An 18,940-nucleotide genomic window follows, 5' to 3' on the forward strand; every position below is an offset into this window, starting at 1 on the left:
TGTCCTCACTTTGCGATAAAAATACGAAAAATGGTTCTCACTCAGCAACAAGTACAAGAACACACACACACACACACACACACACACACACACACCACTTTCATGTCACTTTTTATGCTTTACTGAAATTTAACAAGACTGTCAGTCATGCCATTACCTGGGATTGCTGTCAGAAACTGCAATCCACATGTAATGCACATGTGGGGCCCGGACACTCACACACACATACACACGCAGTAATACATAAGCTTGGCTTGGTTTTTGTCTCAACATGATCTATGAAAACACAAGCACACGCAGGCTTTGATCCGGGAAAGCTTTTAGGACGCACGCTTTGCCTCAGTGTCCGAGTCTCTCGCCTCGCTCAGTATGACAAACCTTTAATCTTTCACTCTTAGACACACTCGTTTCATATGTAAAAATCCCACATGTTTATTTTATATGAATTTGTAGTTTAGTCAAATATGTTGGACATTAGAATTTATCTTTAACATTATTGGATGATTCTGCACTTCATAAACAGCCACAGAAGGCATTTCAACAGACAAACCTGTTGATGGTAAAATGAAGATCTAATAAAACTATAATATTAAACAGTTAAAGTGGTAATAAATCTAGACATTCAGCATCATTAGCTCTGTGAGAACCAGTGCACAGCTAATTTTATTTCTAACATTAAAAAAGAATGCTCCAATAAGTTCACTCTTAGGTGGCCACGATGTCTGAATAAACCATTTGTGTCACCTGACCCTCCAAAAAAGACGACCTTTGACCTTGTTGACTGGGTGACCGGTCTTGAACACTACCTGGTGGGCGAAAGGACTCCCTAAGGGATAAATCCATCTAGCACAGGTAATTAGCTCAATAAAGGTTCATTTGAGCAAATAATACGCGGTTATTACTAAGAAGTCTAGTTATTACATTAGAACTATGCTAAACAGTAATTTGTGAGTCAGATATAACAAGAAGATGATTTTAGATGTGCTTCATTTCCTTTTGTGAAGTATTTTTTTCTTAAAGAGCTCAATCAAGAAGCTACACTTCAGCATCAACGATGCACAGAAAAGGTTTTTTCTGGGGCAAACTGTTTTCTCCCATTGTGCAGAACGAATAAGAGAAAGAAATAGAGTAACTAAACCTGGTGTTTCTGGTAATAACCCAAACTGCCTGCATTATTCTTTTTATGAATAATGTTATTTAAAAATATATTTTTTTTAAATAATCTTTACTTTCAAGTATATCTTGAAAAGAGAATTTGTATATGATTTTGGGGGGAATATTTAAAAAATCTTAAATTCAATTCTAAAATAAATACTAAAAAATATTGTAGAAATTAGCATTCATAGACTTAGACATAGAAGCTGTTGTTAATTTGAGTGTAACTTAACTTAAATACATAAATAACAGTGCTGTTACTGAACACTTGGAATTTCTCCCTCTGTTCTCCAAAAAGTGTTTATATTTCAGTAAATATAGATGTTTTTATCAGTCAGATATTTCCGGATTCAATAGGTTATCTGTAAAGAATGGAAAGCGTCACAGCAGCTTGTTTTTCCTTTGTATTGAAAATAAATTTCCACTCAGGCTTTAAGCTCCATTCTTACCTCAGAGTGTAATCAGGTCAGTTAGCAGTTCAGGTCTTCCACAAAGCATTACGGAGGGCAACGATCCAGGCAGCTCCCCCTCAAGACGCAGACACGCTGCCCTCTCACCCACAAACAGAGACACACACACCTCCGTCTTCTCCGTCTACCTGCTTCACACTTTGTACTCCAGGAGTCGCACACGCCTATTATTTTTCTCCTTTTCTGGGTTTTCTTTTTCACTTTGTAGGACCAGACAAAGGAAACCCTGTGTGTAAACCACGTCCTCTCTGCTGCTGCTGCTGCTGAGGTCAATCCATGCACAGCTGCTGTCTTCCCCGACTCCAGTAATGGGGAACATTTCGCTCGTCTCGTTTCATTTCCCTCCTCCTCTGCCTCCACCCCCTCTTTTTCTCTTCTCCTCCTCCTCTTTCTTCTCAGCTGTCACTCATTACAGACTCACCCAAACTTGCATTCAGAGCCTAAAAACTTTTTTTTTTAATGGTAATCGTTTTGTTTTTCCAGCCTAACTTTGGTTGATGTTTGTTTGATCTAAAATCAAATTGTGCATAAAGAAAACATAGTAAAGGATTTCACAAATGGAGACAATGTGTGAGGATATGGGCCAGCAGCACCTTGCCTTGCAGTAGAAAGTACAAGCAAGACCATAAACTTCACACCTTTCAATTGACCATCCCTCCTCCCCCGCTATCCCTTCCACACATACTTAGACACCCACACTGCACAGGGGCTCACATGTACACCTGAACAACCCATGTTAACAGGAGCCACCCGGCTGCACAAGTGTGTCTGGTGTTAAGAGATCAGCAGGAAGGATGGATGGGAACGGACACTTGCACACATCAAACCTCCAAGCCGCATTGGTCTGAAGATGGCACTCTTTCACTTTGACCATCAAGACAGTTTTTAAGGCTGGTACTGAGCCAAAGACAAGACAAGAAGCACACTTTTACACACATTCCTGTAACGCACAGATGGGAGTTTATTCTCCTTTTCACAGTACCACTATGCTTATATCAATAAAAAAAAAAGAAGGAGAAATAATTTTCCTAATAATAATAATTTGAATAAAAAAAAAACAAAAAAACAACAGGTTTAAGGAAGTTCTTATCATTTATAATTTAAATGATATGACACAACCTTTAAGGTTTATTGTCAATTAATGGTTCAATAATTACAGAATGATAGCTAATAATGACAAAAACAAAAAGCCCAGCAAATAGTAAGAAAAGACAAAGTTGTGAAAAACATTAATTAAAACTGGCATATTCAAATGCAACTCAAATGCAATTGCACTGCATTGTTATTTTTAAGATAAGGATAGCTCATGTCTGGACAGCCAGTTAAAAATCCTGTTTTTCATTTGGAAAGAAATCCTTAATATCATTACCTTCTCTGCAGGATATCATGTGTAAGATTTTGATGCTTTATTTGAACTAAGAAGGTCTACTTAATTTTAAGAGATTGTGATAAAGTTGTGGTTGATCAATGTAGAGTAGGAATGTCCCGAGGTCTCAGGCCTCAAGATCTTGCCATATTAAAACATTGTAATACTTCTTGTCACAAGTGAAAACCGTCTTGAGAAAAGCTATCCTGCTGCTCTCAGCATATAACTTTGTCTAGTGAAGTTTTTACTAGGATCCTGGGATACAAGGGTGAGATTGTTCACACTTAGCACTAGACCACAGCTTTAAAGGAATCTGGATTACATTTAATTGTCTCTATTTAACACCTGATGTACTGAGACTGGTCCAACCTGAACACTTTATGGTTCTACTCTAAACAGCCACTGAGTCTTATTCCAGATTGTAAACACACACAAAAACATGCCCAGTGCTGTTCCACTTCCCCCATAACAAGAGCTGGTTATGAATTCATTTCTTTCAACTCCATCACTAAGTGAAACAGACTGATGTTTGTAAGCCTTTATCACTGTTAGTATGATGATTTCCTGCTTACAGCTAATCAAAACATGACATTTATAATTAGAATAATACATTAGCCAAATTTAAAAAAAACGTTTTTAATACAGAAATGTGGGGTTAATAAAATGTATGTTTATTACCTGCTTAAAGGTTGTTATTTTCAAACTGTACTTTTAATCTGAAAAACAAACTTCATAGGATTGTATATTGTAATGTTTTGAATTTTACTCTATATGGGTCATTATGTCATTCACAAACTGGCATGTTGATTATGCCATTACCATTTTCAATTTTAGAATGGCTCAGTTCCCAAAGCAGCTGCTCTCATTTACATAGTTCAATGCTTTCATTGTGAAAATGTTTAAAAATGTTTGAAAAGCAAAGCGGTCCTTTTATGCTGCATTTTAACAAATGCTGCTGTTTTTAAAAAAAATCTGACCTTTATTAAAGCACCTTAGCTGACAACACCTTTAATCATATAAATCAATTACTCATATAAATCAGCTACTCATTTGTACGATGGTCTAATAAAAAACTGGAAGCACGCTGCCGTCACATTTTTCACACGAAGAACGATATCATTCAATTCAACGTTTTGATGTGAGCTCTACTTAATCAAACAGTCATTCAATTAAAGAAAACATTATAAACATGTTTCCTTTGGTCAATATTGCAATCATAATTATTTAAAGCAAATATTCTTTAAGACTGAAAACACAGTGAATCTTTTCGATTTAAAAAACTGTGCATTGCCAAAGAAGATGACATTGTCAGCGTTACCCTTAAGTTTATGGTCCATGTAGTGACATAGTAACATCCAGGAATAACAATTATTTTGTATACAATAAACATTACCAATCAGAAGGGATCATAAATAGACACACACACACACACACATATATATATATATATATATATATATATATATATATATATATATATATATATATATATATATATATATATATATATATATATATTATTTTAGTGCAGGTTTTAATTTTAGACAATCTTATACTTACATCCTGCTTTGATTTTAAGGTGATCAACCAGTGGCACAGTACAGTTGCTATAGGACCCTATTTGCTTTGGAAGAACTACGAAAATCCTAATGAATAAAAAATATGGCAAACAAAGAAAAGCAAGATAGGAAAAATAATTAGCTTTCAAAGTTACAGATATCGATCTATGTGCCTCATCAGTCGGTTTGTTCTTGACATGTCTTAAAATTCAGTTTTTTGCTTTACATAGTTGTCTTTTACAGATGAAGGGGTGAAAAATACGTTAGCATAACTTATTAGTGTAAATAGACACTGGGTGAGATTGTGTGCGACATGGTACTTTAAGAACATGCACACTTGGGTCAGTGTTACTGTATTTGAACAAGGGGTACAAAAATGTACACAGACCTAAAGACCAATTTTGAACGGGGCAACTGCCTTCAACTGGGAACCACCCACCTACAGATTGGTCACCAACATGGAGCCCAGTGCCACAGCATTAAGCCCCGACCGTCAATAGACACTGTGATTGATAGACTGTCTGCAGAAGGTGTGTACACATTAGAGCAAAAGTCTGCAGAGTGTGTGTTATTGGTAGATATGCAAACTTGTGTGTGAGTGCTGGACGTTTGAGAGTGTATGTAGAGGACTAGCTGTCAGAACAGATTAGGGTGCTGCTGAAGTGCTTGACAACTCAAGCACTTTATTATTAGCCATGCAAGACCCCATTTGAGGGGGGGTTGGGAAGGGTCGTCCATAAACATCCCTGGCGAAATATTTTCACAGCAAGTGGAGAAGGGAGAAGAGGAGGTGTCCCCAAACATGCCTGATGAAATATACAGCCCAAATTAGAACAGAACGAAAAGAAAGACAAAAGACAATAAACAAAACTCCAGCGAGGAGTGGATCAGATAATCAGAGCGCTGAGCTGACGATTTGTAAAGAGCAGTGTCCCGCTGCAGCTAAACACCATAATTCAGCTTTGCTTTGGAAGTGCTGTAAAATTGTACTTTGACAGGAGTGAGGTACCCTGGCCTTAAAAATGACTTTGTCTTTGAAGAGGAATAAGAGCAGTTCATTTTACCCCTGAATATGTTTTCTAATCTGCTGAGTTGCTGCTGCCTCATACAAATAATACATAAATGTAAAAGCTGTAAGGCTGTGGATTTTGCTCTAAAAAGGTTTTGGTTTCATTCTGTTCCCAATGTTTTGCATGCGTTTTAATGGACAACAAAGTGTGACCCAGCTAACTCCAAATACATTGACTGTATTGAACCTTTTTTCTCACACAAGTCCAGATTCATATTTCTTGAATTAGACAGGTTAATATTATATTTTTAGGTTGACTTGTGAAGCATTTCTATTATTTTCAAAACATTAATAATGAACCAAAGGGATTGCTTGGTTTAATGATGCAACAAAATAACATACATTTTTAATCTGGGGTGAAAAGATTACAAAAAATATATCCTATTATCCAATTTGAGTTGGTCAGTGTCCAATGCAAAACATTTTTAAATCGTTTTTTGTCCTGAAAAACCTTAACTGCCAATACCTGTCTGTGATTGTGTTTGCAGCACCCCTAGCTAGCTGGATTTACCCTTAGAATCTAAGCAATATTCACCCCTCACAATGATGTTCATCGTTAAAGAGAAACTGTATTGGTTGCTTCAGCTCCCCTTCCTGTTGGTGACATGCGACCAGCTTTGCCTGCTAGGCTCGGATATCCTAGGACAGCTCTCAGTGTTGGAGGGAGAGTCACACAGAGAGCAGCTGAAATCCTTGTCTTTAAAATTTATAGTGGCCAAACAAAACTGTATGAAACATGAGAACCATTTTTGTGAAAGTTGTGTCCACAGTTTTGTCCACACAAAGCTAACTAGAAGGTTCTTGCTCTGCTCTCGGTGGAGGATGCACGTGTTTTCTCTCCCTCCCTCTTGCCTGCTTCTGCATCTGCTTTTGTCTGTTTTTCTCAGAGCCTTACTTTACATATCTTCCAAACTTGCAAATTATGGATTTGGTCAGCTGGTCTCTCAACACAATTGATCAAATTTTTTCCACGGGAAGACAGGGTAAAGGAGAACCCTCTTGTGCAGATGGGACGTTCTTCTCTGGATACACAATGGATTCCTGGCAACAGTGGAAGATTGTGTGCTTGACTACAATGTCGGTTGAGAATGCAGAAGGCGTTTATATATTTGGATTTTTGATAACAGGATTTCTGCTTTTTGGAGCCGGCGGTTACCTGACTTATCGAGTGAGTAGCAAAACGTGGGCAGCTGTTCAAAGCATCCCAAAGCTGCCTGCGATGCTGGATGGAATCTGCAGAGCAATCAATGCTCAGACTAAATTGTTAAGAGAGCTAAGCCGCAAGCTGGATACAGTTCTTGAACAGAATCGTAGCCTGGAAGCAGCTTTTGGACTCAGAGGTGAAAGGATTTAATCATGGAGAAGGTTGTTCACTCCAGAACTGCGGGAAAGTCCACGAAATTTGGATATTTGGATTCGCAATTGAGAGATAACAGTAAAAACTGTTAAAGCTGTTAGAAATCCACACAACTGCTTGAACCAGAACATTTATTGTTTTTCTAAATCTGGCGCGCCAACGTGGCCTTGACAACTTCTGCTAAGTGGCTATCAACAAAATATCTCCTGGATATTATTTAAACATGGCGCTCTTTCCCAGCAACCCGAAAAGCTGTGACCCAGATAAGACTTTGCAGCCGATTGAGAAAACGTCCATCTCTCTCCTCAAGGACAATGGCGCTCTATCTGTGTTGACAGTCTAATTCTTGCACACACACTCACAGTTATATAGTCGCACCCCCAGGATTCCACCGCACTCTTGCAAAATATTTTCTTCTTGCGTGATTTCATTACTTTTTCATAGATTTTTAGTTTTATCAGAAGGATTACCAGCGAAAACCAAACATTATTAGTAATGTTGACTATAGCTGCTCTTACAACAATGACCCAGCTTTCTTAGTTAGACTACAATGGACTGTTATTACTTAGTTCAACTTCAGTACCAGTAAAAGCAATATATTATTAGCACCTGAAAATGTGGATTAAAGCTGTTTTGTACCAGTGACTCAGCTTCACTAGTTAGAATTCAGTGGAATGATGAGACTATTAATATTATCATCTTCTTTTAGCATAATATGCTTTATTATAAAGAGTGGCTTGGAACCAATTTCTATCAGTAAACTTGGAAGGATTATTAATTATTATTACTCCCAAGGATTATTAGTGTCATTTGATTTATTTTTCTGTGTTCTGTATCATTGTAATGTTTTTCCACATGTACCGTGCTTTGAGTGCCATGTTGCTGAAAAGCGCTATATAAATAAACTTGACTTGAACTGACTAGAACCACATCATCAAAGAGTCATATAAAAACAGAGAGAAAACATGCTAGCATTAACCTAGCCCTCCAGTAGACCGCTCACCATGATAATAACAGGATCATTAATGTTTAGTATTTGATGAGTGAGACATGTCTTTAGAAATCAATGATAAAGGTATAAGCATTTCAGGAGAAGTTTGTCAGAACATAATAGTAGCTTTCTTTATGTAGATAACCCCGTGTTGGAGTAGCGTATTAAGATGGCTACAGAACCTCTGGTTGGGAAAGAAATAACTGTTGTTGTCAAGAAATGTGGATAACTGTGAGAGACCGCAGCAATGTGAAAGTCATTAATAAGTGACTTATTGTAATGCTGACATAATGTAGAAATATTGGAGGGAGGTGAAATCCAGTCACACTGACATTATATTGTTGGCTTTTATTTGTAAAGTTTATAATTTTTTCAATGGAATGGTAAAACATCCTTTCACATTTTAATGAATATTATTTGAAGAGCTTATTCATCATTCAATCATTCAGTTTAAAGATCTGATATTGGTATTATGGATGTTGAATAAAGAATATTGTGTTTTGAGATTTTAGATTTTTAAAGCTTTAAACCACAACACACACAACTCACCCACATACACACATACATCCACCCACACACACAAAGACTCACTCATTTATCTGTCCCCTGCTCAAAGCTTTCTGCTGTCCCCATTTGTATGAGTGGTTATCAGCGTGGTAACTTTATCCCCTTCCTTTCATGTAAAATACATTGTGCCATGCCTCCTCCCTCGAACCCCTCCCTCCTCCTCCATTCCTTCTACACCCTGCCTCCAGTTCCCCCACCCTGGGAGGTGTAAATCTATCCGTCTCTTTATACCTCCAAAAATGCTCTCTTTTCAGGTGTAGTAGGAAGCTATAAAAGAAAAAAAAGAAGTCAGAGAGTGAAAGGGAAGAACAAGGTGAGTCTGTGGAGAGGGGGGAAAGAGGCGGAGGTATTCAGGTGAAATGGGTAAAAGTTGCTCTCTTTCTATTCCTTTCTGGCAAGTGGTACCTCACTTTACTTATCTACATTTACATCATTTTGCAACGAACTTTTGAGAGGAACAAGATTTAAGCCATGTGAACTTTAAGGCCCCTAAATATAACTTTGAAGTATTGATGTCCTGATAAATCGGCTAGTGATCAAAACAGGCCAATTGCCCCTCTGATTCTTGAGTTAAGTAAAATTCAGATAGAGATGTGTTGCCTATGCATAAATCAGAATTATTCTGTAATATTTTTCATTTTCTGTTGGATTCAAAACTGCTACCTCCATTAGGAAACTTGCAGCACAGTTTTATTTTATGCTAGGCTCGTTTCAAGTAATTGTTAAGTTAGGTTTAAACAATGTAAGTTTGTGAGCATAGTCCTGTAGCACTGACACAGAAAATTGAAAATGTCCAAAATTGGAATCAGCAGGTCAGACCTCAAAGAAAACTCGAAGTCTGTTTGGACCATTAAAGACCTTGATACGTCTGTTACTTAAAGCTCCAGCATGTATTATCGGATTGATTTAAAAACTGATGTAAGATATTTTCGAACAAATCATGTAAGGTGACTTTGGTTTTGAATATTTATTTTTAAGTTTAATAAATATACAGATAAAACTGGTAGCTACAATGATTAAATTATCAATTCTAGGTTAAATATTGATGAACATGACACTCAATCAGCTAAATCAGCTAGCTAAATCAGTCAGCAAATGTTCTTACAGGGAACAAACCAAAGTTGTAAACTAAAACCCAATGGTATATTTGCAACTTGGTGCTGTCTCAAAAATGTATAAATAATAAATAAATAGATTTTTGCCTCCCAAGTTACGTATGTCTATTTCAGCTGGGATGTTTGAGAATGTTTTTTCCTTTTTTGTTGTATGTCAATCATAAGTGATGCAGACATGATTAAAATAAGGGTTAATGTCAAGCTTAAGATATTTTCTGCATGTGAAACGGCTGCCCTAAACGTGATAGCCATTCACGTTTATTGCCTAGTTAAATCATATGAATGTTTCTGCAATTTGTAATTAAAAAGCAGTGAACTTATAAGCGTACAAAATTGCAAAATAGTTTTTATTACTGATTATTTGAGAGAAAATGCTAGGGAATTTACATGTTAGGCAGAAGTAAATTAGAGAACAATGGGCTACTCCCCATTCTGCTCACTGCCCTGGTGGTCTTCATACCTGCTGCTCAATTTGGCTCCTCGTTGTCTCAGGGAGTGAGGGGATCACAGAGACGATTTAATGCAGCTTTACTTGATGGAAACAAATGAAAAACCACTGATGGATGTGTGCGCGTGGTTGTGGGGGTGGGAGGTGGGTGGGTTGGGGTGGGGGGTGGGGTGGGGTGGGGTGGGGGTGGTTGATGTGGGGGACATTGGTTCTGCGCTGTTAATTGTGCGTTTGGCCTCAACTGCCCCAGCGCAGTTAATCTCATGCGGGTAATTAAAAAAAACAACTGTAAGAAACCTAAACCAGTCCATGGCTGGCCATGCAGACACATATGCACTCATACTGGCCATTACTTTAATCAGCTCAATATAAAATGCATGTCAGTACAATATTTATGTCGGACACTGACACAGCATGAGGCTGGTTTCCACTAGAGAAACCTTTTCAAGGAACTAGGATAGTTTTCTGGGGTTCCCTCCATTTCCACTGCATCTACCATTGTACACATCACCTGGATAAATATTAACCCCTGTAAAAGGCTCTGGCAGAGAGGTAATAGTTTGGCATTACCCTAAACCTCAGGGTGGTATTTTAATGGTGCAATGCTGGTAAGCATTTCTGATTGGTTGATGATTCTTAGCAATATGCTTCAGTGATCCCGGTTTAAGCTCCTCTACTTCTTGTTCTGTTAACTTGGAGAGCTAAAATAACCTCTAAAGTATTTCTTTACCACTCATGTCAATGTACTTTACAGTGTTTATGTTTTGAGGCAAAAATTAGAACTACAAGCCTCTCGGCAAAGTGGATCATTAACTGTTTAGGGATGAGTCATTTTCTGTCCCATTGTAGGGATTTGTTCTGTAGGCATAGAGACTTTCTCCTTGGCTCAAAAAAAAAGGTGATTGAATGAATGAGTTTGAATGTTGTGTTTGGAAGCAATACCAAAAATCTTTGCAGTGCAACAGTAAGAGAAAAACTGTTAATGCTATAGAGTAGTTCTAGTGGTTGCAGTGAACCTCCTAGTTTCATACATTTTATGTTTAAAGCAAAGTACCCCAGGTGAAAGTAAAGGCTCAGGGTAAATAGGTTTTCAGGGTAACAGTTCAAGGTGCAGGAGAGTAAATATGTCTATATCCTATTTAATCCAGAAATAATTACCATAATTCACTGGACACCATGCTGTACAGAAGAAAACATAAAACCTCTTACTGAGACTATAAACTCTTTCGGAAACTCTTTCCTCAGAAGAACAAGGGCTGTAATCTCACAGATATCCCATCCTGTAAGCATGTCTTCACATTCTCACACTCGTGTTTGGTGATACTTAAAACCAACTGCAATCTGGTAACACAGATTTACTAATCCTAAATGGAGAGAAACCGGCCACAACAATGTGCACCCCTGCAACCAACCTCGTACATCACAGTTGGTGTTCCCTGGCTTGCATGCTTTCACATTTGTACCTAAAGGCATTTGTAAAAAGAAATCTGATTTTTCATGTTGCATTTGGAGTAATGACTTCTTCCTCTCTGAGTGGCCTTTCAGCACATGTATAAATAACCCTCAGAGTTTGAAGAAAATAATAATTATTCTCACTTTTAGCCAATAGTAATTTTGGTAATCTTAACTGACCTGAAACAGGAAAGATAATGTTGGATTTAATAAACCGGTAGGGAAATAATGTTTTTTTTTCCTGTTTGTAGAGTGTTTATAAATATTAAATATAAATATTAGGCTTCGGCTGTGTGTATGTATTTGCTTTTACATTACATTAACATTAACAATGTAGAACAATAGGACTCAACAAGGTCATAAAATGATTCAACAGATTGTGTCCCATGAAGTATGTTGAATTCAGAGTACTGTCACTTATTTGTTGGCCAGACGTTTTTCTAAATTTCTTTTCCAGGCGGTGTTGTTTTCAGGGGCTGACAAACTCAAAGCTTCCAGCTACTAAAGAGAAAGTAGATTTACTTAGTGAAATAAGAAACTCCGCATTGCAAAACAAGGACAAAAGATAGCTTTTAAAGCTTCATGTCTTTCCTTATTTTATATAATAATAAATCTCCATTGACTGTGAACCAATACCCCTTGGACACCTAATAATAGGTGATTTTATTTGGGGTGGGAGGGATAAATCTATTGATCTCTTTGAACTGAATGTGAAGGAGACTAATGTGTACAAAAACAGTGAGAACAATTTTTCTCTGCTGTGAAGAGACAGTTATAAAGAAACACCATGTTGTGAAACAAAACAAAACCCCCAGCCTACTCTTTTCACTGCACCCAATTCTACGCTAGGAAGCAAAATGAAGCAAAATAATTATAATGATATGTGTGTCATAAGCAAGTACAAAAGCAAAAATATGCAAATCCACAAGCTACGGCAGAGGCTCTAACTCTAATGGAGACTCACTGTAATGGCCATAGCTCAAAGTGTGCGTTTGTGTGTCAGTGTGTGTGTAAAGGCCCGTCTGCAGCAGCAGCATCAATAATTAAAACTAATCTCATTAGGCCTCAGATTCCTTTCAGATGCTTTTAATTAAATGATGAATGGGCTCCCAGATGCCTGTTAAATAATGCTGCCGTGACATCACAGTGGGTGTGCGTGAGAGGTACGACATAAGGTAGATATCCTTCAGAAAAGATCCAAGGAGAAACATTCAGCAGAGAAAATGGTAAGGCCTCACACACGCACACACCATCTGCTCTTAGATTTAATATGCAGCCCTTTATTAGAAGTTACTGCTGCCCTCTGCGCCACGGAGAGGGAAGCTGAGTTAAATGTCTCAGAAGTCGCAAGCTGTTCTGGCATACCGCATGTTGAAAGACTTCATATCATCTTCCTAATGAAATCACCCACAATCTGATATGTTTGTGCAGAGGGAAGGCAGACTGAGGGGAAAACAGGGTTCCAAAATGGGACAGTGAACAGCTGATGGGTGTTGGACAGAGACAGAGAGACATAAAGCTAAAATACAGAATGAGAGCAACGGGTAAACCAGAGGGCAGGTAGAGTGCCAAAGCACTTCGGGCTTCAGACATCATGGATATGGCCATCGAAACACCCATAATCCCTCTTGTTTCTCATCCCCTGCCCGGCTCCCCGAACGCCACCTCCCCACCCTCGCTCTTGGGCTGGCGCTGTATCGGATTGCTGAACTCACAATAGAGCCTGAATCATCACTCCAGCCGGAGAGACCCAGAGAGAGACAAAGTGGCAGGGAGGCTGGCGGGGAAAGAAAGGGTGGGACAGACAGACAGACAAAGCGAAACAGGGACACATCAGAGCAAAAAACTGCTGGATGGATCTAGTCCAAACCTGGTCAGTTGGACAAACAGAGACAGTTTCAAATCTTTTCTCAGCAAATAAGTTAAAATAATATTTACTGCAGAAAATTAGATCTGACTTGTCGTTACATCATGTAACTCATGGTTTATATCGGTGTTTACTGATATAACTTTCTATATTAGTTTAGTTCTCTAACATAAAACATCACTGTCTTAACAAGTGATTGGGACAGTTTCCTCAAAAGGGGGAAATCCTGGACCCACTATCTGTTTTGGAGATCCTTTCTACCTTCATATTATACTTCAGCAAAGGCAAGATCATTAAATCGCATAAAGTCAAAGATAAAAAACATTTTCTTGTGTCACTTAAACATTGATGAGAAACTTCAATATCATTTCAAGGCGAGTTACATTAGATGTCTGTGTGTCAGGTAATTCTACAATTAAACCCAAGATTAATCATACCCCTGCCAGATTTAGGTTTAGGGTGTTTCTTCTGACTGGAGGTAATGGTTTTATTAACATTTTAGAGTGGTCCAGCCAGAGTCCTGACTTGAATCTGATAGAAAATCTGTGAAGGAAGCCAACGATTTGGGTGACACAGCAAGGAGGCCTTTCAGCCTCAAATAATTGGAGCTCATAACCAAAGAAAAATCATCAAAATATCCGCGGAAGCATGCAGAAAGCTCGTCAGCAATGGTAAGAAGGGTTTGATTGCTGTAATGCAAAAGACAAACGATTTAAATAATTTTTGACGTGCAATTTTAAACAAAATGTAAAAAAAAAAAAAAAAAACTTTTTTTCTATATTTATACTTCTTACATTGTTTTAATTATTTTTAAGAGATGCCAATCTCAATTCAAATAAACAAAAATATTTGTTAAATAAATATAATTTTCAATCTAAATCTGCCAGATATATGAATACATACAACTGTAGAAGAGGGTTACATTCCTTTATGGTTTGCCAGAGAGGATAACAAGTTATTTTTCAAATTTAAGTTAAGTCTCAAGTCTTTCACCCCAAGTACAACTCAATTCTCTAATGTCTGAAAGTCACATTTTCTTTCTTTATTTATTTAATGCCTTTATTTATTTATTATTTAGGAGTTGCAATGGGTGGTGATTGTTTAGTTCTTAATCTGTAGAGCACTTCGTGTTGCAGTTTGTATAAAGTGCTATATAAATAAAGTTTGTTTGATTGATTGATTGGTTGATTGATTGATTGACTGACTGACTGATTGACAGATAATCACATTCCTAAGCCTAATCGAACACATGGCCTTTCTAGAAAGTCCAACTGAAAACTTAAAAAAAACTGCTGTGATACTGCTGAAAATAATTTTGAAAATTAATGAGACTTATTATTGTCCCCATTAGAAATAATTATATATTTATGTTCAAAGAAAGGTAGTGGAAATAGGTTAACACCTTTTGTTTATGTTATATTTCTTACTAAATGGGACAGGAAGAGCATTGTTTGAAAGAGCTGGACACTAGTTTATAAGTATATGTTGTAAGAAAAAGGTTTATTTTAAGCTGTTTTAAGAAGTTTTCCTACAAGAATCAGAGAGAAAATGACACTTTTTTTTATTTTCATTGTTAACTTCACATTGTTTTGAACTCAATTCATTTTCTTATCACTAAACAGACCCAAAGGTCTCACAATTGTGGATGATTGTGTGAAGCCACAACTTTTACCCATACACTCCATCAATGTCATCTAACCATTACTAAAACCTTCATAGTCTTAAATGTAAATTTAGGTTGGGCACCCTGTTACCTTTAAAGAATCAATAGGATCAAAAAGGTTTTCAGTTCTGATGTTAAAATAAAGCAACAAAAGAAGAATTAGCCATATGTGACATGGCCTCAAAATTGATACTAAAAAGCAACGATCTAACAGTCAGACATGGAACAAAAGATATTTTGTTCATAAAAGGAAGCAAATATCTGGGAAATTAGGGAAATAAACATTGCTTCCATCCAAAAACTTACTTAGAACAGAGACCCAGGTCACATCCCATCTGGCACGGGCGGTCTCTTTGCTACCTCTCCAGCTCTGAACTGCTCAGAGAAATTTAATCTCCCGGCAGAGCAGCAGAGGAAGTACTCGCGGCAGGCAGGGCATGCAGGTTCCTTCATAACCAAAGCATAACTGTCGCAATTTCATTTCCTTTCCATCAAAATGAGGAAATACATTTGTTTTTTTATACCAATGGCAGAAGAGTGTTTAGCAGGAGCTTGTGGCTATATTCCCAAAGGCTCTCATTAAGAGGAGCTTATTAATAAGTTTTGTATGTTTAATGTGCACTGGGGACTTTTCTTGTGCTTGTACAGAAATAGTTAAAATTCTCAAGTTTCAGTTTTTAACAGTTTATGATGTTAAATCGCACAGAAAAAAGTAACATCTGGCGATAATGTGTTTTTCTTAAAAACTCCTTAAGTAATCAATAAAGTGAGGAATCCTGGCGAGAAATGCATCGTCCTGATTGACTTTTATTAAACAAGAATGGCCACAGCCATCTCTTCACTCAGATGACCTCAGCCATCCCACACCAAAGAAAGTGTATTTGCAAAACAGAGAAAGCAACACCTACGCACACATACTCTCACACAGCAGACGCTCAAACACACTTATGCGGTTTCCTGTCTGGTGTGTTCCTTTAGAAAGCCCACGCTGCCTCTTCTCTGGGTTTCTAGATGGATTCTCCAGCCTGTATTGAGGGGTTTGCTCTGTAACAGTGTGACTGTCTCACAGATCTGTCTGTGACCCGTTGACCCTACACCTAGCTGTCTTTCCCTGGCTGGCCAGAATGCAAACTCAGCTCTCAAATGTGCCTGATCAATTATCTGAACTGATGGGTTTAGGTGAAAGACAGATGTTTTAGTTTTTTTTATAAATTTAATGTAAGAAAAAAGTCATTTTCTTCCTATGAAAGCAGGTCATATCTAAAATAGGATTATATACATGGATATCATCCAGTTTCTCACATTTAGCACTCTGTTTTGTCAAAGAAAAATTATTTTCTAGATTTGCACTTTTACTGAGTCACCCCCCCAAGAAAGATCAGTCATTGTGCTGTACAAACTTGCAAACTAAAATACCAATGAATAAGCATTTTGCTGTTACTTCTATCAAGGTATACCAAGATTTTTTAAAAGTTTAATGGTTTAATGCACTTCCTTTGAGATGCCGGAGAATGTGCTCGAGTCACTTGGGTTTTCTCCAACAGCGAAATGAATAAAAAAGCACAGCTTTCCCACCTTTTGCTGTGTACTGCCATTTAGCTGGCTGTAAGAAGGCTGCTACACATTTATTTTTGCCTTTAATTGTAACAAAATAAAAACGTTGTAATAACTTTTTGCATTTTTTTTTTTACTCTTTGAATGTTTTTATTGGCTAATTTTATAAAAAAGATAAAAAGCTTGTTTACAAATTGCCGTTCCCATGAAGAACAAATAAACTGAACATTTCTTGCCCAGTTTCAGGAGACGACTCTCACAGCAGCGCTCAGCTGTCAGTTGAACATTAATCTTACAGGAATCACTGACACTGAACTGAAACTGAAGTGGACTACGGTGCCACAGCCCGGATGCCAACCCACTAGCAGGATGCCATGAAGTAGCTGTTACACTCCACACTTCTGGGATCTGTCCACATGCCTTGTTGCTGGGCAGATTCTGAGACAACGTGCCAGGGCTAGATCTTAGCTATTGGGTTTGTCCATGTTAACGCTGAGCTGCATGTACATTTGTGTCAGTGCGTCTGTATGGGCTTGTAGGGGTGAAAGAGGGTTGCAACCTGACCTTTCCTTCTCCTGGTCTGTCTGTCTCACATACTCATACAAAGAATAGGACAGCTGCCATAGTGCCTCTCCCAGTGCACCAGAGGAAGAAAAAAGCACCTACAAGAGTTTATTTAATCTTCCTTCAGTATTTCATCCACCTCCATCTCTCACGGTTATTCTGCAGTTCACAAAAGATTCAAATCCTGCAAAGCCCAAACAACTCAACAAATGCAGCCACCCCCTCGCTTCTTAGACTGCAATCTTGACTAGAAAATAAAATTAAGAAAAATTTTAAAGATTTTTGTAAAACATAGGTTTTTGCTTATCTGCACTAAATATATGACCCATGATTATCTATTGAATTAAATACAACTAATAAGCACTTAACTTTATCATCTCTCGGAGCATCCCTCCTTAATAACATCTTTTCTCCAACGCTGGGCAAACATGTGGCAACAGGTGGAGAGAGACACTTAAACAAGCTAAAAGTAGCATTAAAGGTCTAAGTGCTACTGGTTCTGCCCCCGAGCTTCTGCAATTCTTCCCCCGAGGACCCCAGATGGCAGGCAGACCCGGCAGGCAGGCGGCCAGAGAGTACGCCTGACCATAACCCATATGACGTTCGATGGATGTAGTGGGAAAAGGGCGGGGCCGAGGAAGCGATGGACGGGGTACTTTAAAGGGTAGAAAAGGAGGAGCGGGACTATAGGGTGTCAGCGTACAACTCCCCCAAACTGTGTTCATGAGGTCCTTGGTATTTTCTTAGTCAGCCTGGATACGCCTATTTCAATTAATCAGTGCTTGGAAAGAACCTGCCACTTTCAGTTTGAATTTCCAAACAGATTAAAGAAAGCAAGGAAATCAATTAAATCTATAAATGAGGTAGTTGTTATTATTATTTTATCTATTAATTTAAGTGTTTCTGTTTTTTCCCCCTTCTGTGCATAGCTTTGTCTTTTTTATCTGTTTTTATCTGTTCTTGATGATAAATGTTGAAAGATATCTTCCTAAATTGTTTTTTTTTTTGTGACCTTTTTAACCTTTTATTATTATTGGACGGTGGTGCACTTGATAGCACTGTTGCCTTGCAACAAAAACAGCCCTGGTTTCTTTCTGCATGGAGTTTGGATGTTCTCCTCTTGTATATGTGCATTCTCTCCAAGTAGCTTTTCACAGCTTTTGAAGCTTTGTGTTACCAGGGCTGTTTTTCTTTGCTAAATAACCACATGCTCTTTAATATATTAGGAATAGTAAAACATATAAATCCCAACTGCTTGGTAACTGAGATGGATGATAAGAAACTTTAGTTGTGGCCATAACTGTGACTGTGTGGACATGCAGTGATATCTGAGCTAGTGTCCAGGGCCGTAGCTACCACTGAGGACACCAAGGTCCGGATCTCAGTATTTTTCTGCTGTGTATAAAATAAAAAATTTATCAAAACAATGCTTCTGAACAGCGTGGTTCTCCGAGTAGCTCCACCAGATTACTGTAGGAGGCGCTGCAACTGTGTAAGGCAGCCAAACTCAATGTCTACAAAGAACACTGCAGCTTTGCATACCCTACCGCTAAACAAAAAGACCAGAAGAAGAAGAGTGCACCTGACGGGGAGATGTAACAGCGGCAACTTGTTAAAAATACTCTACGCCAATTTTTATTCTTCTCCAAATTACAGTTCACTAGTATTCACCCTTCATAACACTGTTTAAGTTTAGTTAGAATAGTTACCGCCCATTGAAGACGATGTTTGATTTGTGTTGGC

At 37.9% G+C, this 18,940-nt stretch overlaps 1 protein-coding gene across 6 annotated transcripts in view; it reads right to left on the minus strand.

Moving 5' to 3' along the window:
- The window catches only part of eya4 (EYA transcriptional coactivator and phosphatase 4), a 64,306-nt gene that overhangs the window by 33,931 nt on the left and 11,435 nt on the right, over window positions 1–18,940 (minus strand). Inside the window, exon 1 of one of the 6 annotated variants that reach the window (XM_047388252.1) lies at window positions 1,605–1,973. The exons of the other annotated variants lie outside the window; for them this stretch is intronic. The gene's annotated coding sequence lies outside the window, so the exon portion shown is untranslated. Of the gene's footprint in view, window positions 1–1,604; window positions 1,974–18,940 lie in introns of those variants that run through there. 6 annotated transcript variants of the gene reach the window in all.

This window comes from Girardinichthys multiradiatus, chromosome 15 (genome assembly GCF_021462225.1).
Source record: "Girardinichthys multiradiatus isolate DD_20200921_A chromosome 15, DD_fGirMul_XY1, whole genome shotgun sequence".
Lineage (NCBI taxonomy): Eukaryota > Metazoa > Chordata > Actinopteri > Cyprinodontiformes > Goodeidae > Girardinichthys > Girardinichthys multiradiatus.